Source organism: Zonotrichia albicollis, chromosome 7, assembly GCF_047830755.1.
Source record: "Zonotrichia albicollis isolate bZonAlb1 chromosome 7, bZonAlb1.hap1, whole genome shotgun sequence".
In the NCBI taxonomy this organism is placed as follows: domain Eukaryota; kingdom Metazoa; phylum Chordata; class Aves; order Passeriformes; family Passerellidae; genus Zonotrichia; species Zonotrichia albicollis.
In genome coordinates, this window is record NC_133825.1 from 20,062,752 (window position 1) to 20,080,284 (window position 17,533).

General features: G+C 44.2%; 1 protein-coding gene across 10 annotated transcripts in view; it reads right to left on the minus strand.

Moving 5' to 3' along the window:
* PCDH15 (protocadherin related 15) overlaps positions 1-17,533 on the minus strand; it is a 630,962-nt gene that overhangs the window by 354,479 nt on the left and 258,950 nt on the right. For all 10 annotated transcript variants that reach the window (XM_074544551.1, XM_074544552.1, XM_074544553.1 and 7 more), the window contains exon 4: positions 15,691-15,738. The gene's annotated coding sequence lies outside the window, so the exon portion shown is untranslated. The remainder of the gene's footprint in view (positions 1-15,690; positions 15,739-17,533) is intronic.

A 17,533-nucleotide genomic window follows, 5' to 3' on the forward strand; every position in this document is an offset into this window, starting at 1 on the left:
AAGAGCACTAAGGATGGATCACAGACATGAATCAGTCCAAGGTTGGACTGGATGACCCTGGAGGTCTTCTCCAACATTAATAGTTCTGTGATATCATGATTCAAAAAGACAACAGACAAATAAAAACAGATGAGTAGCAAGGTCTTGGAGTAGCACTTTTGGGTGGAAATGGCACTGGGGAGATCAGAAATATTGTTCTGAGTTCATCAGCAATGGAAGGTGCCCACATGCACAGCCACAGCCACCTGCTGAGTGCCAGCCCACAGCACTAAGGAAGGAACTCCTGTTTTGGGCAAAAAAACACTGCTAGTGGTGCTTTAACTCTCACACAGACCAGGTCACAGCCTGGCAGCATCGTGCTCCCATCTGGCAGGAGGTTGTTCCTCTCTTTCCATGCAGCCTTTATTCCAGATTGTCACACCTAAGTGCTCTCCAACCAGAGCACAGCCAAGTCCAGCCGCTTGGGAGATTCTCCCAACCACAATGAGAGGTTGGATCTTTCCATGATGAAAAATGGGTCCTCAGGTGCATCATCTCAAAGAGCAAATCTCCTGCTCAGGGGTGAGCCAGTGGCTCCCTGGCCCAGTTAGAGAGGCTCCAGCTAAACCCAGACAGATTTAAAGCCTGCTCTACAAGCAGCCAGCCCAGCAGCTGAGATAACCCTGATTTTCCTGTCTCTATCAAAGGAAAATGACCATGGAATTGAATACGAATGAAGAGAAGCTGGATTCTTTAAAGAAACCATTTGCTTATGGTTTGCTCCTCTGGGAGGGATCCAAATGCAGTGCTGAACATCTCTCCAGCACTCTGTGACAGAGGTTGTCATTTTAACCAAAGGACTTGTCAGAAAATTAATCCACAAACACCAGAGGTTTATGTCCAAAAAGGAGACAGAGGAGCCCTGAAATTTATCTGAATAAAGGAAAAGGCCACAGCGCATTTCACCTTCGGTCTCAAATTTTTGGAGGACACAACCTCCTTTTTATCCTAATTTCCTGGCTTCATGTCCCTCTCTCATTCCCCATTGGCTGAGGTGGTACTTGAGAGGTACAAATTCCTTGAAAAATCTAGTATCTAAGACCCCTTTATAATGTATAACTCCCCCTTTGTCTTTTCCTTGTGTCATTCAGTGGAATTCTTTATGGAATTTATGGTTCTTCTCATTGCTTCTTTCATCTCTCAGAATCAAATTTTATTTATCAGCAGATCTACAGTTTGCAAAGACACATCTCTCACCCCATTTATCAATCAGTGGAATCCTTCCCACTGCTTCTTTTATCTCTCAGTATCTAGCTTTATTCACCAGCAGACCCACAGTTTGTTTGTAAAGACAAGTCCCTCATTCCTTTCAGAGTTAATATAAAAAAGACAGGTCTCACACAAAAATTCCAGTTTGTTCAAAGCCTCAAACCCAGGCTGCACAAAACATTCTCAGTGGAGGTGCTGAAGCTGAGGGCACTGGGAGCTCTCAGGCTTTGCTTCCCTGCCTGGTCCCTTCTGGACACTCCTGCTCTGGATGTGACCTTGTGAAAGCACTGTTTGGGGAAAATGGAAGGTCTCTGCTACTAAATATGAGTATTTGCTATGATTTATCATTTCTATCTGCTCATAAAAAAAATTATTTTAAATTATGTAAGATGGGGTTTATAACAGCGAAGAACAAACCCTGAAACCTCAGAGGTATTTGTTCCATTTCATGGCCTCACACCTCCAAATTTCTTGACCATATGGTTATGTAGAAAACTTGGTAATATCGATACTCTAGCAACAAAATTGCTCAGCAGCAGGAAATCATTTGGCTCCTAAGGCCATTGGCAAATGAGACAGGGTTTTGTGAACGTACTGTTAATATTCAGACAGGGAGGTAAGTCACTCAAAAATAAACACATTTAATCCAAAGATTTCTACAAACAATTCCAAATATATTTTCATTCTCCCATTAGCAAGTATACTGCAAAGCTCCTGGCAAGCGCTGCCATTTGTTTTAGCTCATTATAATACCTCATTAAAAATTGAAATAAAAAACCTGGAATATCCAAGCTAACTTAATGGGAACAGGGGAAAGCTTCAGTCCCCACCATTAGCACTGCCGATCTCCAACTTTAATTAGAGCAAAATGAAATTGGGTCTTCCTACATTACAATTTACAGGGGAAAGCAAAATCCCATGTTTGAAATTGGGTACATGGCAAAGTCCTCTGCAGGGATAAAGCATCAGGAGTACCTCAAATTATCCAAACAAGGCCTGGTGGTGCCCACCCACCTCCTGCTTCAGCTGTGCTTTTGGGCAGCATCAGCTGACTTAATTCTCAGCCTCATTTTGGTGTCTCTGCTTGGTGCTGGTTTAGGTGTGTTTGTCACAGACTGGCCCAGGCTGCAGGAGCTCAGTGGGCACCTGGTGTCCCCTCCCTGCTCCAGCAGGGCCATCCCAGAGCCCAGGGCACAGCATTGTGTGCAGCCAGCTGTGCCCCAGCCCCAGGGAGGAGAGCCCCCAGGCTGTGTGGGCAATGTGCTCAGGGCTGGGCACTGCCCAGGGCACAAGTTGTGCCTCCTGTGCAGGGCAATTGCTGGGCTCAGGCCCTGCCCGTGGCTCTGGTGCCATTGCTGGGCCCCGGAGCAGAGCCTGGGCCCTGCTCTGCCCCTCCCTGCAGCCAGGCCCAGCCAGGCCTGAGGGTCCCTCTCAGCTGGGGCTCCTCTCCAGGCTGAGCAGCCCCAGCTCCCTCAGCCTTTCCTCATAAAAGACAAAATCAGGAGTTCAGGTGCTTGGAACCTCAACAGAGTCACAGAATTCTCAGAATCACTGGGTTGCAAGAGATGTCCAAACTAGCCCCAATATCTCAACTAACCCTATCACCCAGTGCCACATCCAGTCTGGTTTTAAACACATCCAGGGATGGTGACTCCACCGCTTCTCCAAGCAGACCATTGCAGTTCTTTTTCACCCTTTCTGTAAAAAACTTCTTCCTAATATACAACCTATATTTCCCTTGGTGCAGATTAAGGCTGTGTTCTCTCATTCTGGAGAAAGAGCCCAGCCCCAGCTGAGCACAGGCACCTTTCAGGAGCTGTACAGAGTGATGAGGGCACCCCTGAGTCTCCTTTTCTCCAGGCTGAGCACCCCCAGCTCCCTCAGGGGTTCCTCACAGGCTTTGTGTTCCCAGCCCCTCTCCAGCCTCGTTGCCCCCTCTGGACGCGCTCCAGCGTCCCAACGTCCTTCCCAAGCTGAGGGGCCAGAGCTGGACACAGCACTGCAGGTGTGGCCTCACCAGGGCCAGGCACAGGGGCACAATGACCCCCCTGCTCCTGCTGGCCACACCATTCCTGATCCAGGCCAGGAGCCCTTGGCCTTCCTGGCCACCAGGACACACTGCTGGCTCATGTTCAGCCAGCTGTCACCAGCACCCCCAGGTCCCTTTCTGCCTGGCTGCTGCCCAGCCATGTCATGCATTTCCTCCTCCAAGACACCACCAGACCTTTCCTTCCTGATCCATGTTTGTTTAAAATCATTGGAGAGATACTTAAGTCTATCCACTATTTGGGATATTCTATGTTTTTTTCTTCGGAAGAAAAACAAGGGAAATTTGATCATTGCCTGACTTTGGACTCAGCTCAGCTGAATTTTCCCTGACTTCAGACAGAAGTGGAATTTCCCTTCTCTCTCCAAACAGGCCCAATGTCCCTAAGAAGCTGCCTGTGCCATGAAGTGGCTCTTAGGAGCTTTAACAGTGCTAGGGTGGCTTTAAATCAATTCTGCTCAAGAGATATTTTCTTTTTCAATCAGTGCTCATTCTTAGTCTACTTTTCATCAACTAGAAAACAGAGGATAATTAAGAAAACATTGCCATAAATCAACAAGAAAAATAAAAATAAAAGAAGAACAAATCTTGTACCTAAATGAAGGCATTTCACAATTTCAAACTACAAGAATTTAACTCAGTTACATTCAGATTCCTGTTCTTATTTTGCATTAAAATGGCAGTTTTTTGCCTGAACCAGAAACTCTGTGCACATAGTTGTTGTTTTCCATGACTCCAGCACAAGCAGCTCCTCCTGCCCTTCCCAGGCATGGGAGAGAGGCAGCCCAACCACATTTTCAGGAGCAGCAGGATATTCACAATCAAGGAGGGGCAAGAAAGCCCAACCCACCTTTTGCACTTTTCAGAATAAAACAATGACTCTGACAAAAAAAAAAAAAACCAAAAAAAACCAAAAAAACCAAAAAAACCAACAAAAGGGAGCAAGAAATATAAATTCAGACTGAAATTAGGATTCAATGCAATAAGAGAATCATTCAGGATGAACAAGATCTCCAAGGTTATCAGTTCTAATATTTGACTGAATACCACCATGTCCACTCAGTTTTTGAAGAACTGTTGATTTAGATGAAACTGAGAAAATGTCAGTATCCAATGTCAGTATCCAACAGTAAATGAATTTATTTTAAACCCTATCATAGGAGAATTTGCTTTCCTTTTTAAGGTCTCCCCCTTTCACCATCCAAATTTTCTGGTGTAAGTTTTCTCTGAGGTCCTGCTGAAGTGGTGACAGGGACAAAAGGGACAGTCAGGGAGGAAAAAGGCAAGAAGGGTTAAGTTGATGACAGAAGCATTGCTGGCTCTAAAAAAAAAAGAACCTTCAATCTATATCCCAGAGAATCTGATGGGTGAGACCAGTTTCATCCCAAAGACCCTTTATCCTATTCAGCTGAGGAGCGATCCTGCCTTCCTTTATCCCAAACACCCAAGGCAGGAATTGGAATAGCAGCAGATCAGTTACATCTGTTCAGATTAAATGAAGATTTATCCTAAAACCAGTGCCAGGCATCACAGCAGTCTCTCAACAGGGCTGACAAACACATGGAAAAGATATTTTTCCAATGGCTCTTTGTCATCCTCAGCAGGAATGATGTCTTTACCTATTGTATTTTTCAAGTGGTATCTACTTGTGTTTTGTTTTGGTCTTCTCTGCCTTTTAACATTTGAAAAGCTCCTGGGAAGCGTGAAAGGTAAGAGGACAGAGGGCCTGTTGAATGAGATATGAATTTAAGGCCCTGCACATCAATGTTTCCCACTGCCAGTCACCATTTCAGCTGTGAAATATCCTTCCAATGATCAGATGCACATGGTGTAGGAGATTCCTGAGGCTGGAAATACAGAGCACAGATGGATTGGCTGGATTTGTAGCTTGAGCAGTTTTTCACCTCTTGGAAGCTGGAGGATGGGAGTTACCCCTTGGATAGATATTCTACAACCTGTAGAATACCCAGGATATTTTAAATCCATTTTATATGAGCAGCACTTGAAATCTGATGGATCTGTAAACCCATCTAACATCAGGTTCCAACTACATTATTAACACCCAAAGCATCAGTTTTTGAGAAATTTCCATATGGATAGAAGCTGAATAATCACAGTTTCATTCTACTTGATGCAATAAGTAAATAACAAACTCACAAATATGGCTATGAATTGATCTCACTTCATCCCATGACCTCTTTGTCTCTTGGGCAATCACTCAGTTTATTCTTACAAGTTTTTCCTTAAAATAGTTTCATCATCACCATCTTAGGGCATTTGGTTGTGTTCATTTACTCCTTCAATGAAAGAAGCGAAACTCTTTTCCTCTCACTCTTAGGAGATTTTAGTGTCCTTGGCGAAATCTTGCTTTGATCCCAAAAAAGCAGAGTGGGAATCTTCATGGAATAAATTGCCTAACTCTTGGACCCCAACTCTTCATCTACAGCATAATAAAATTCAATTTATAAAACATTCCTGCTAGAAATAAGCTAATTTATTAAATAGAGTAGAAGCCATTATGATATGAAAAGCACGTTTAAGTGAAAAATGCTGATGTGAAAAAAGTAATTTAGCTTGCAAATTTTCCTTGGAGTGAAACAAAACTGTGCATGGAAATTATCCCAAGCAAATCTCTCAGCTCTATCCTTCCGATCATCTTGGTGCCTCCTCTGGATTTGCTCCAAAATGACCTTTTTGCAGTTTTCTCTTTACTTTCTGTTGTCATAACAACTATAGTTCTCCTGTCTTTCTGTAGCTAGACCAGCTATGGCCTCTCATTTATTCCCCAGTTCCAAAGCCTCTGGAAGGTGATGCTGAGTTGTGGAGGGGGTTGGCTCAGACCCTGCTGATATTACCCTGAAAAACCCATCTCCAAGGAGGAACCTCTTTGTTTTCAGCTGGTCCTGGCTGCAGAGGTCACAGGTTTCTCTGGAGGACAGCAGTGACACACTCAGTGTATTACTCAGGCAGGAATTGAATTACTGCTCTCCCAGGCTTGGCATTTGACTTGGCTGTCAAGTACACAACATCTCATAAAAGGCACTGGGCTGTTTCACTCTGCTGACTTGCAGCTCTCAGAGGCTGCAGGAGATGGGGTTGGCTTTGCCTTGATGTTCAGGAAGGAGGCTTGCCAATAATTTTGAACCAGATGAATAAACATGTGTTCTGGAAGGCTCTTTTTCTACAAATTTAATAACGAGTTTCAGAGGTTGAGGTGAGAACAGGGGGAAGTTTGGATAAATAAAAGTGTAGGAATGTCCCAGGAGGGCCTAATTTGTGTCTAGCAAATGTTCTATGCATTACAGCTCTTCTTTTCTGACTAACAGCAGTTTCAAGGCAAGGGCTAGGAGGTGGTAGATCAGTCCTGGCATGAGTTCCAAGCCACCTTTGGAATTAATTTCTGGTATGATCTCAATCCCTGACTTACAGAATGACAGGAATAATGCAGAGCCTGGTATCACTCACTTGGTGAAGGGACAAAGCGCAGAACACACCCCAAATAACACAAAACCAGTCCAAGACAATGCTCCAGAAGGGTTTGAAGAGGGAGCTGAGTGTGAAGGCTTCATCCCAGAAAAGTCTGTGTCCCAGGCCAAGCCATGACAGGTAAATCCTGCAGAGGGACAGGCAGCAAAGGCAGCACTCTCACACTCACAAGCCATGAGCAGAGCAGAGGGAAGGGTTCTCCAACAGAGCAGCAAACCTAGAGCCTTGCGCAGGCACTGCCCAGAGAGGTGTAATGCTCCCACTTCTGCCTCCCAAAGGGTGCAATTCCAGAATATCCCATTCAAAGTCTGCTGGATGCCAAGAGAACAGGATGTTCTACCTCAGCTCCAGATTGAGTTGGAACAGATGCAGCACAGAGCAGCCTAGGTGTGTTTAAGAACAAGAGAGTCCAAGGAATGTTTTTGTAAGGACCCAAAGTTTGCAGTGACCATGGAGGATTCAGAAGCAGAGTCTTACCCAGTCAGCACCAGTTTATAAACAGTCATGTTTAAAGCCACACTGAATCAGCCACTGGTCCTTGAGGGTCAGAAGCACAGAATAACCTGGGGAGCCTCTAAACAGAGAGTTCTAAACAAAGCTTGTTCATCTTCCCAGAATATCAGTGTGGGAGTAACACTTTGCCCATATCTCCAAAAAGAAGATCTGCTCATGGGAAGATGGAGAATTATAGAGCACAAAGTTGTTCTACATCATCATCCTACATCTTCTCCTGAGGGATAGCTCCCATCTCTGCTCTGGGAGCAGGGAATGGCTGGAGCTGTGCCAGAGAAGGTTTAGGTTGGATTTCAGGGCAAGGTTCTTCCCCAGAGGGTGCTGGCACTGCCCAGGCTCCCCAGGGAATGGGCACAGCCCTGAGGCTGCCAGAGCTCCAGGAGGGTTGGACAAAGTTTTTAGGCATGGGATGGGATTGTTGAGGTGTCTGGGCAGGACCTGGAGTTGGACTGGATGATCCCTGTGGATCCCTTCCAATTCAGGATATTCCATGATAATACATGAACCTGCTTCTGCCCAGACTGTCACAGACAGCTTTTTCATGAAAAATCCTTTCCTTAGAATTTTTCCTCCTGAGAAGCTGGGAGGCCTCAGGAACAAAATGTAAACATTGATTATCTGCTGCTGTGGAATGCAACAGGTGCATCTGTGATTGGTCTCATGTGGTTGTTTGTAATTAATGGCCAATCACAGTCAGCTGGCTTGGACTCTCTGTCTGAGCCACAAGCCTTTGTTATCATTCCTTTCTGTTCTATTCTTAGCTGGCCTTCTGGTGAAACCTTTTTTTCTATTCCTTTAGTATGGTTTTCATGTAATATATATCATAAAATAATAAATCAAGCCTTCTGAAACATGGAGTCAGATCCTCATCTCTTCCCTCATCTAAGAACCCTGTGAACACCATCACACCCAGACCAAATTCCTAAAGATTTTGGAAGAATCTTTGACTAAACCAAAAACAAAGTGTGAGCAGGCATTGCTGTTGTGGCCAGACCCAACCACTCAGAATCATGGATGAAATCCAGGGTCTTCAAAGGAAGAAATAAAGAGAAAAAAACCCTAAACCTTAATTTTTCTCACTTCTCTGTATCAGATGCTTGCACATCTTGATTAGAATTCAGGATGACTCACACTCCATGGCCCTTCTAATCCCTAAAATACTACCACCACACAGAGCTGCTTGCAAAGATGCTCTAAGGCATAGTGAGCTCTAAGGCAAAGTCCCTGATAGGAATTTTTGTCCTCTTTATTCAAATAAATTTTAATTCTTTTCCTTTTCAGACTTCCAGACTGATACATAACAGTGGCTACAATTTAAATTAGGTGATGATGGTTAGTATCTGTGATGTACTGTCCATTGTTTTAAATTAAACTGAGAAAAAATGTACTCTTATCACAACTATTGAAAGTGGCTTTCCTTTCCTGTCAATTTACATCCAAATAACCAACTTATCAACCTGGCAAATGGCAACCTGCACTGAGGCAAGGAGGTGTGAAGTTCTTAAGCAGACACTCTCCTTCGGACTGAAAGGTCAGTGTGCATGTTATTTATTCTTCCTGGGGAAAGATTCTACTCTTAAGTCAGGGAAGGCTTTTACACTATCCACAGAAATAATAAAGTGATGCTTTAACCAAGGAAAGACCAGGCCCAGCCAAAATAAAGATTCTTCAAAATTATTCATTTCTTTAACATACAGACAGAAATATATCCAGAGAATAAAATCAGGAATTGGAAGAGCATTTTCCTCCAAGGAGTGACCATGCATAAGCTCAGGTTTGGATTCTGTTCTTCTTGAGGGAGTCAAAACTGCCAAATCCACTCTGACTTCCACATGGGAATTTCTCTTACTGGCACCTCTTTTCCACCAGTTTTAAATACCTTTAAAAACCATCCTGTCCTGGTTTTGGCTGGAAAAGAGTTAAACCACAACACAAACTTTTGTTCCTCTGTTTCACTCCTCCTCTTGGAAACCCGGAAATCCACTTATTTTTTAATGAAGTGACATTATGGCAAAGGCAACCCCACTGCCATGATCAACAGTGCAACCCAACATTTTGTTCCTTATGGCACTGTTTTAGTGCAGAGAATTGAGATGGGATGGTGAAAATAAGGAAAATTTGTGGCTGGAGAAGTCAAGCTCCAAGGTTAGTTGGGGAGACAGATGAAATAAGAAAACAGCACTGCATTAAAACACCATTTTTTTATGTGCCAGAACCACTGTTTTGAAGGAAGACACAGCAGCAATGCAGCTCCTGCAGCAAAATGCATCAAAATAATCCTAATTTCTGAAGAATAAAGCCATTATTGTTGTAACATAGGACAGTCTTCCCCTTAAGCTTCCTGGAACAAATTGGTCTGGCTTCTAACACATCAGCATAAGGGAAGTCAGAGTATCTTAGAATCACTAAGATTGGGAAAGATCTTTAAAATCATCAGGTCCAACCATCAACCAGAACCACCATAACGTTCATCACTACACCATGTCCCCAAGTGCCACATCCACATGGCTTTGGACACCTGCAGGGCTGGGCACTGCAAAGCTCCCTGGGCAGCCCCTGCCAAGGCCTGAGCACCCTTTGCATGCAGAAATTGCTGCTGCTGTCCCAGCTGAGCCTCCCCTGGCCCAGCCTGAGGCCCTTTCCCCTTGTCCTGTCTCTGTTCCCTGGCAGCACAGCCCGACCCCCCCTGGCTGTCCCCTCCTGGCAGGGAGTTGTGCAGAGTGCAAATATCTGATTCCCAGATCACCCAAATTGGCAGAAAACAGAGATCAAGAAGTCACAGCCTCTTATAAAATCAAATCACTTCAGTGATGCATCAGACATTTCAAAGAACCCTTTTTTTTAACCACGTCAGGGGAATTCACCAGATACAAGGTTTCACTAACAAGCCGAAGTTGTTTAAAATAATTTCTTCATACTGGTTTTTAGCATAAGGAAATGCAGAGGATTCTCCCTTCTCTGTTAATTAATGTGAAGTTGCTGGTTTATGACACACTTTTGCCAGCAACTTCCCTCTTGCCTCAAGCCCCTATCAGGATGTTTATCAGGAAGCATTTATTTAATAACATGGGGTTCTAAATGGCTTCCTTTAATGACAGTACTTTACCCATGGTGTGTGAGAGCTGGAACACAACATACACAGATATTTTCTTGGTAATGTGTAACTGGAGAGCTGGGATGCAAAAAACAACTGAGAAATTAAGGGAATGGAAAATAGGGCAGAAATCACAGAATCACTCATGTTTTGGGTTGCAAAGCACCTCAAAGCTTATTCAGTCAAACCCCTGTCATGGCAGGGACACCTTCCACCATCCCAGGCTGCTCCAAGCCCTGTCCAACCTGGCCTTGGGCACTGCCAGGGATCCAGGGGCAGCCACAGCTGCTCTGGGCACCCTGTGCCAGGGCTTGCCCCCACTCCCAGGCAAGGATTCCCCCAGACTGTTCTCTTATCTGGGATTGTCCAGACCCAGGGGCAGCACCAGCACTTGGCCTTGTTAAACCTCATGAGATTCCCATGGGCCACTTCCTGAGGCCCTCTGGATGGCCCTGTCCTTGAGCTGTGTCCCTGCATCCTCAGCTTGGTGTCCCTTCTCAGCTTCTGAGGGTGCTTTTGATCTCCCATGGATTTCATGTGGAAGGGACTACAGGACTGCATTTACAGCTCATGGTGGCAACAGGCAGGTCCTTGGGCTGAAATGAGGAGATGGACAGCTCTGCAAGCAGCACAATTAGGGATTTTTTTCTTTTTTGGAGAGACTGAGAAGTTGCATTCCCATTCAAAAGAGAGGTCACCACATTTGCTGCAAAAGCCACAATTTTATCACTCCTCACGCAAGGCTTCTGGTTCTGTGTCCAAAGCTAAATTATTTCTCTCCTCAGAGCAGGACAGCAGCCAGTTGGGACACACAGAGCTTCACCATCTCCTCAAAACTGGGACACACAGAGCTTCAGCACCTCCTTCTCACAGTTATCCTGTTTCCCAACCAGCACAGTCTCGCTGTCAGTGTAGAGGGTCTTTCCAAGGGAACGCTGTCTTCGTTGTTGCTTGGACATTACAATTGTTCAGAGTCTTGTGGCAGGCTTCTTAAAATCAGCAATCCCTGAACACTTTTGATGTGTGGTTAGCAAAGCACTTGCCCTCTGTTGCCACTGAGGTCACCTGGGGCTTGGTGGGACACTGTAGGGGCCACTCCCTAAAGGACACTCTGTCTTTGTTCATGCTACTCTGACCAAAATCTTCCTTTGTTAAGAAAGAAATGAAAAGGTTGGACCAACTGGGAGGACTCTTTTTACCCATCTTTTATCACTTTATACACTCAAACACACAATGTCCTTCTACATCCTCTTGTTTGGCCTTCAATACAGGCCAAAGAATTCCTGTGGGATGGAGCATCTCCAAATTGACTCTTGAACAGTACCAGGGACAGAAAAATCACGGTTCAAACAACCAGTTCTGCAAAGTCTTTGCTCTTTCCTGAAGTCCTGACATTCCTTTTGTCCCAGAGGCTCTGACTCCCTCTCAGCTGATCCCACTCCACCCCTTCCAACCCTCTGGGAATGCAGGGACTGTCTGTCTGCTGCTCTGAGTAATCCAGAACATGTTACACATCCCCTGCATTATTTATACTGGCTACTTACAAGTTGATTTTTATTTATTTAAAGTTTCCATCTGTAGGTTCTGGCTCCCTTTCAAAATCTCCCACTTTCCATCGTGTTCTAATGGATATCTGTTCTCTGGGAACATCTGTCCTTAATGGGCCCTGTTAGATGTAACAGTGACACCATTTTACATTTATTACATGCACACAGTTTTCTGTTTGTTTTTTAAATCTCCACAATATTACAGCTTCCTTTCATTTTGAAACAGCAACAACAACAAAAGAAAAAAACATTAGTTTCGAGTCTTGATGAGTTTTTGATTCCCAACAAAAATATCAACACTGGGTTTGCAATAGACACCTCAGTGTAGGGAAATATTTTACCTTGCTTAGTTTATTAAATTATTAAATCCAAGTTAATGAAAATGTGTTGGCTTATATCACTAAGGGTCTCCTGTAAATTCCATTTTTTTAATCGGCTTCTTTCATTCTTTCATCCAACTCTTTGACAAGAGTTGGGATTTTTTAGGAGCTCCATCAACAGTGGTTTCTTGCTCCTTCCCTTTTAAGCCCCTCCACAGGGGTGTCCAACAAACCCAAAAATCCCTCCCTGACAGGAGCAGCCCCAAAGGAAGAGCAGAGATATTCATCCCATGGGACAATTTCCTTAAACTTCCAACTGACCCCAAAGACCTACAGCTCACTTGATTCCTTAACAAAAAGGATTTCTCTTTTTCAGGTCCTGCTGTGAAACTTCCAGAACTAAAGTTCATGGAACAGGATTGTTCCTAACATGGAACAGGTTGCCCAGAAAAGCTGTGGCTGCTCCTAGATCCATGGAAGTGTTCCAGGCCAGGCTGGACAGGGCTTGGAGCAACCTGGGATATTGGAAGGTGTCCCAGCCCATGGCAGGGGGCCTTTTCAACCCAAGCCATTCTGGGATGATTCCTTGATGATGATTCTGGGAGAAGCATCTTTTGTATTTTACAACTCTTGCCTGGTGAGTAGCAATGCCCAGCTCAGCACACATGGGTGGAATTTTTGTCTTTTTCTCTTTACCTCCACCTCTGGAGGATTTCACCTGCCACTGCCTTGCCCAGCAGTTAATTCTGCCTCAATCCTGCTGCAGTTTGCCACAGTCAGCACTCAGCTGCTGTGTTCTGGAGGAAGCACACCCCGTGTCTTTCGCAGCTCATTTATCAGTTGAGTATCACAGGTTTGTGCAGATTCCTTGGAGACTGTGCTGCTGTCATCCTCTCACTCAGGAAACTGCTCAGTTACTCCAACCTTCTGTTTCCTATCTTTTTGACCAATTTTTTTCCACTGATTTGTAGAGCATTCCTTTTCTTTCTCATCCTTTTGGCTTTAATCCCAAATCCTCAGAGAGTTGGACACAGCACAGCACACTCGTGATGATCTACTCCTGTTCCACTGATGCAGACCCATTTTGGGGCTCATTTGCTCCTTTTAACTGTCATTTGATATCAGTCTGGGCATGCTACTCTGCAAGTGGGGTTGTGCTAAGATTTCCCATCCCTGGGAGTGTCCAAGGCCAGGTTGGACAGGGTTTGGAGCAGCTTGGGACAGTGGAAGGTGTCCCTGCCCATGGCAGGGGCATGGAACTAGAAGAGCTCCCTCTGGATCTCCCCTTGGGAGGGATCTGCCCCAGTGGCTGAGCTGCTGCAGCTCCCCTACCCTAATGCAGGTTTCCTCCCTCGAGGAACAGGACTGCTCACTTAGAGCCTGAGATCCACCCTGGCTTGGTTCCATTTCTTGGTTTGTTTGGGGATTTTTGGAGAGGAGGAGGCAGATGGGCTGGTTCCACGAAAATCAGTTCCAAGGCTGCTACAATAACCCACTTCTTGCTAGTCTGGCACCTTCCTCCTACTCTCCAGGCAAGGTTGGCTTCACACCTGCACCAATTCACACTTGATGGAATCAGGTTCAGAACTTGATATTTTAGATCTAAAATTTTATTTATTCTGACTTTATAACATACCTAGGTTCTGAACTATTTTGAGGAAATGGCAGCTCTTGGAGGAACAGGTGTCCTGGCAAATTCTGGAGTTGTGAAAGCTTCAGCTACGTGCTACAACCAAACACTTGCCTTGAAAAATAAGTTGAACTTCCATATGCTGAAACTCTTGTTTACAGCAGTCCTCTGCTCTTAGTCCCTAACACAATAGCTTTTGATTAATAAATTTTATGCTGCATTTATTCTACTAATCCATAATGTCAACAAATTCTTTTGTGTAATTCTTGTGTCCTTCACGGCATTACAGCAATTTCAAAACCTGCATCAAAGACCTTGTGCCAAGGTCACTTAAGGAGTATTAGGGAGGGTTCTTCATGAGACCTGTCCCTCAGGAATGCTTTGGGTTCCTCCCCTGCACCTGGAACTCACTCCATCTTGTCCCAGTCCCCTCTTTTCCAAGCTCCTTATCTGCCTTAGCCAGCTCCTTATAATTCCTGTATTAATCTGCGCCATCTCCGCTTTCAATAATAATTTCCTCTGGGATCTGCAATGAATAAATGCTGCCTATAAATCCAGGGAAATTAAACCCCCTACAACTCTGTAGTGTGAGATGTTCACTGGCTCAGCAAAAAGAACCAGCCTGGTGCTCAGATCAAATCACCTGCTGAGCAGAATTTTCCTTTTTATCCCACTTTTCACTCAGGACCTTCTGGATTACTCTTTGTTCCAAACCTGACTTCAAATCTGCTGATCTGCATGGACTTTCCAGGATCTCCTTTAGCCCAGTATTCTCACACCAGAATGCATTCTATTCCCAGATGGAAATAAACATTAAAGGTTTTTGCGAGGGAGCAAAGATAGCAATTGAAAAAGTGATGGATTCGGTTTCTCTAAAGGAAGTTGCTAACAAAGCCAAGAGCTTTGCTATGCTTTAGTCAAATAAATCACACAGACTCAGCAACAAAAAATCCCAACTAAAAGGACAATTGGAATTGAAGGATGATTTTCCACCTTCTTCCCCTGACAGCAACATTAAACTGATGTGGATGTAGAAGGGGAATGGAAATCCTGCCCTGACAATTTCTTTGTCAAGAATTAGTTCCTGCCATTCGAGAACAACTGTTTCATATTGCTCATCAAGTTTTGAATCTTTATCTGAATTTTTCCTAGGGAAAAAAAAAATAAATTCTTTTGCATTGAAGTCTCTATTGGCACACAAGTTCACCACCCAGAAAAAAGAACCTTCCACATTTCCTCCTCCTACTCCTCCCCTCCTGCCACTCTGTGTTCAAAATCCCAGCCAGAATTCAAACACAACTTGAGGGGAAATAATCCTGGTCATGAGATGTGCATTCCCAACAAAACCAAGCCTCTGTTCCCTGTGGCCCAGCAGAGCTGCTGAGCCCATTTCCATCTTGTGATTCCAATCAACAAATTCTCAGCGTCACCGAGTGTGCAGCAGCCAGCATTCCAGAGGGACACATTTCCCCTCCTTTCCCCACCACATTTTCAGAGTTAGTAATTTCAAAGGCATGACCTTCACCATGGAATCATGGAAACATGGTTCTCATTGTTTGTCTGTACAGACATCCTAAAACATTCCTGAATGTAACACCAGGAAGTCAAAAGTTAAGGAATACAAAGAAACAAGAAATAGTGTCGTTTTCAGGAAGTGTAGTGGACAAATTGGCAAAAAAAAAAAAAACCATCCAGAGATGAGCTCAGCCTCAAGGAACACAGATTATTACAAATATTCAAGACAGAATTTTGGGAACAATTTCCAGCAAAAACATATTCATATTAAAAGGAAAATATCACAGTACCTTAACTGCACTTCTCAGCCATAGCTGTGGAGATTATATGTTGATCACCTGGAAAATGAAAAATAGAAGATTAATGATACTGTTCATATCTTAATTACTGTTTAAGAAGAGCAACTAATCTGACACATTTTCCTTTATTTAAATAGTTTTCACTTCTCAAACAAACAGAGAAGAGCAGAACACACAGCTTTCAATATCAGCTGTTTTATTCCTGATAAAGGCAGCTTCAATAAGAAAAATAACAAGAAAACAATGCCTGAGGTTTTCATTAAAGTAGTTTACATATTTTCATGAAGGCTGTCAACCTGGAAACCAGGGAGAAATTCATAACAAGTTTTATCCTCCTAAAATACCCACCCTAAAACACATCAGGCACTTATCTGTAATTTGTTTTGAATCAAATATATTCTCTGCCCTTCCCCAAGATGAAATATTGAACAGGAAAATCTCTGACTGGCTCTTTCCAGCTCCTTTTTGCCATGTGCCTGTGAGTTATCCCAGGGATAAAGAACACAACTGGGGGGTGCAGGGGTATTTTGGGGCTGCTTCTTCAGTGTTTATCCAACTGAGACTGTGCCATGGAGGAATTCAGGAAAATCCAGGAAGCATTTCAACCTCCAGGCATGGACTGGGTTGGAGGTTTCCCCTTTCTCCCAGCACCAAAGGAAATACAGGACAGAGACCCCAGGGCTCTAAACAGGGAGAGAGACCCAGAATAGTGGGAAGTACCTTGAAACTTGTTATTGAGGGGCTTGAAAATCAAATTACCCAGGTGCTGGGCTCATTTCACCTTTTTCTTTTGGGAAAATCCATATAACACATATAATTCTTTCCCAATCTCCCATCCATCTCTGCTCTCTGGCACTGGGAAGCCATTCCTTGTGTCCTGTCCCTCCATCCCTTGTCCCTAGTTCCTCTCCAGATCTTTTATAGGCCCTTTAGGCTCTGGAAGGGGGTCTGAGCTCTCCCTGCAGCCTTCTCCTCTCCAGACTGCTCAGCACAGAATATTCCATTGGAATTTGCCAGTCCTCCATGCTCTCCAAGCAGAAACAGGGAATATTAGGCACACATAGTTTGCTTTGCAATAACCCAACAAAACCTGCTGCCTTATTCTGAGGTGGAATAAATCCACACCACATTGGGCAGTGAGATTTAGGAGATAACTCCCAGCTTTGAAGGCTGATGGAAATCCGGGGAAATACGTTCAGGTTGTGTGGACTTCCAAGAAAATATTCCATAAAGGGAAACAACACGGTATTTTCATAGCCTTCAGAATGTAACTGAGTATAAATGGGTAAGGCTTCATTATCAAGACACCAGATGTGTGTGGGAGTGCATCACTCTTCCCAGGTCTGCTTGACCAAATCATTTATCTCTTCTAAATATAATTACATATACATACACGAAAAGAAGAACTACATCCAGACAAAAATAAGGCACAGACAGCACGCAGTTCATTACAGCAGATATTTGTTTGTATTTCTGAAGACACCCAACAGTTCAAATGTATTTCTTAAAAAAGAAAAATAAGTGTTTCCAGCACAGAAATATTTTGCTGAAACTTCCACCTGAAAGAATTCCTATTCTCTGCTTTAAATAGAGGTGGAGAAGAGAAGGCTCCAGAGAGACCTCCAAGTCCATTCCAGGGCCTAAAGGGGCTTCAGGAAGTTGGAGAGGGACTGGGGACAAGGGATGAAAGGACAGGACACAGGGAATGGCTTCCACTGCCAGAGGGCAGGGCTGGATGGGATATTGGGAATTAGGAATTGTTCCCTGGCAGGGTGGGCAGGCCCTGGCACAGGGTGCCCAGAGCAGCTGTGGCTGCCCCTGCATCCCTGGCAGT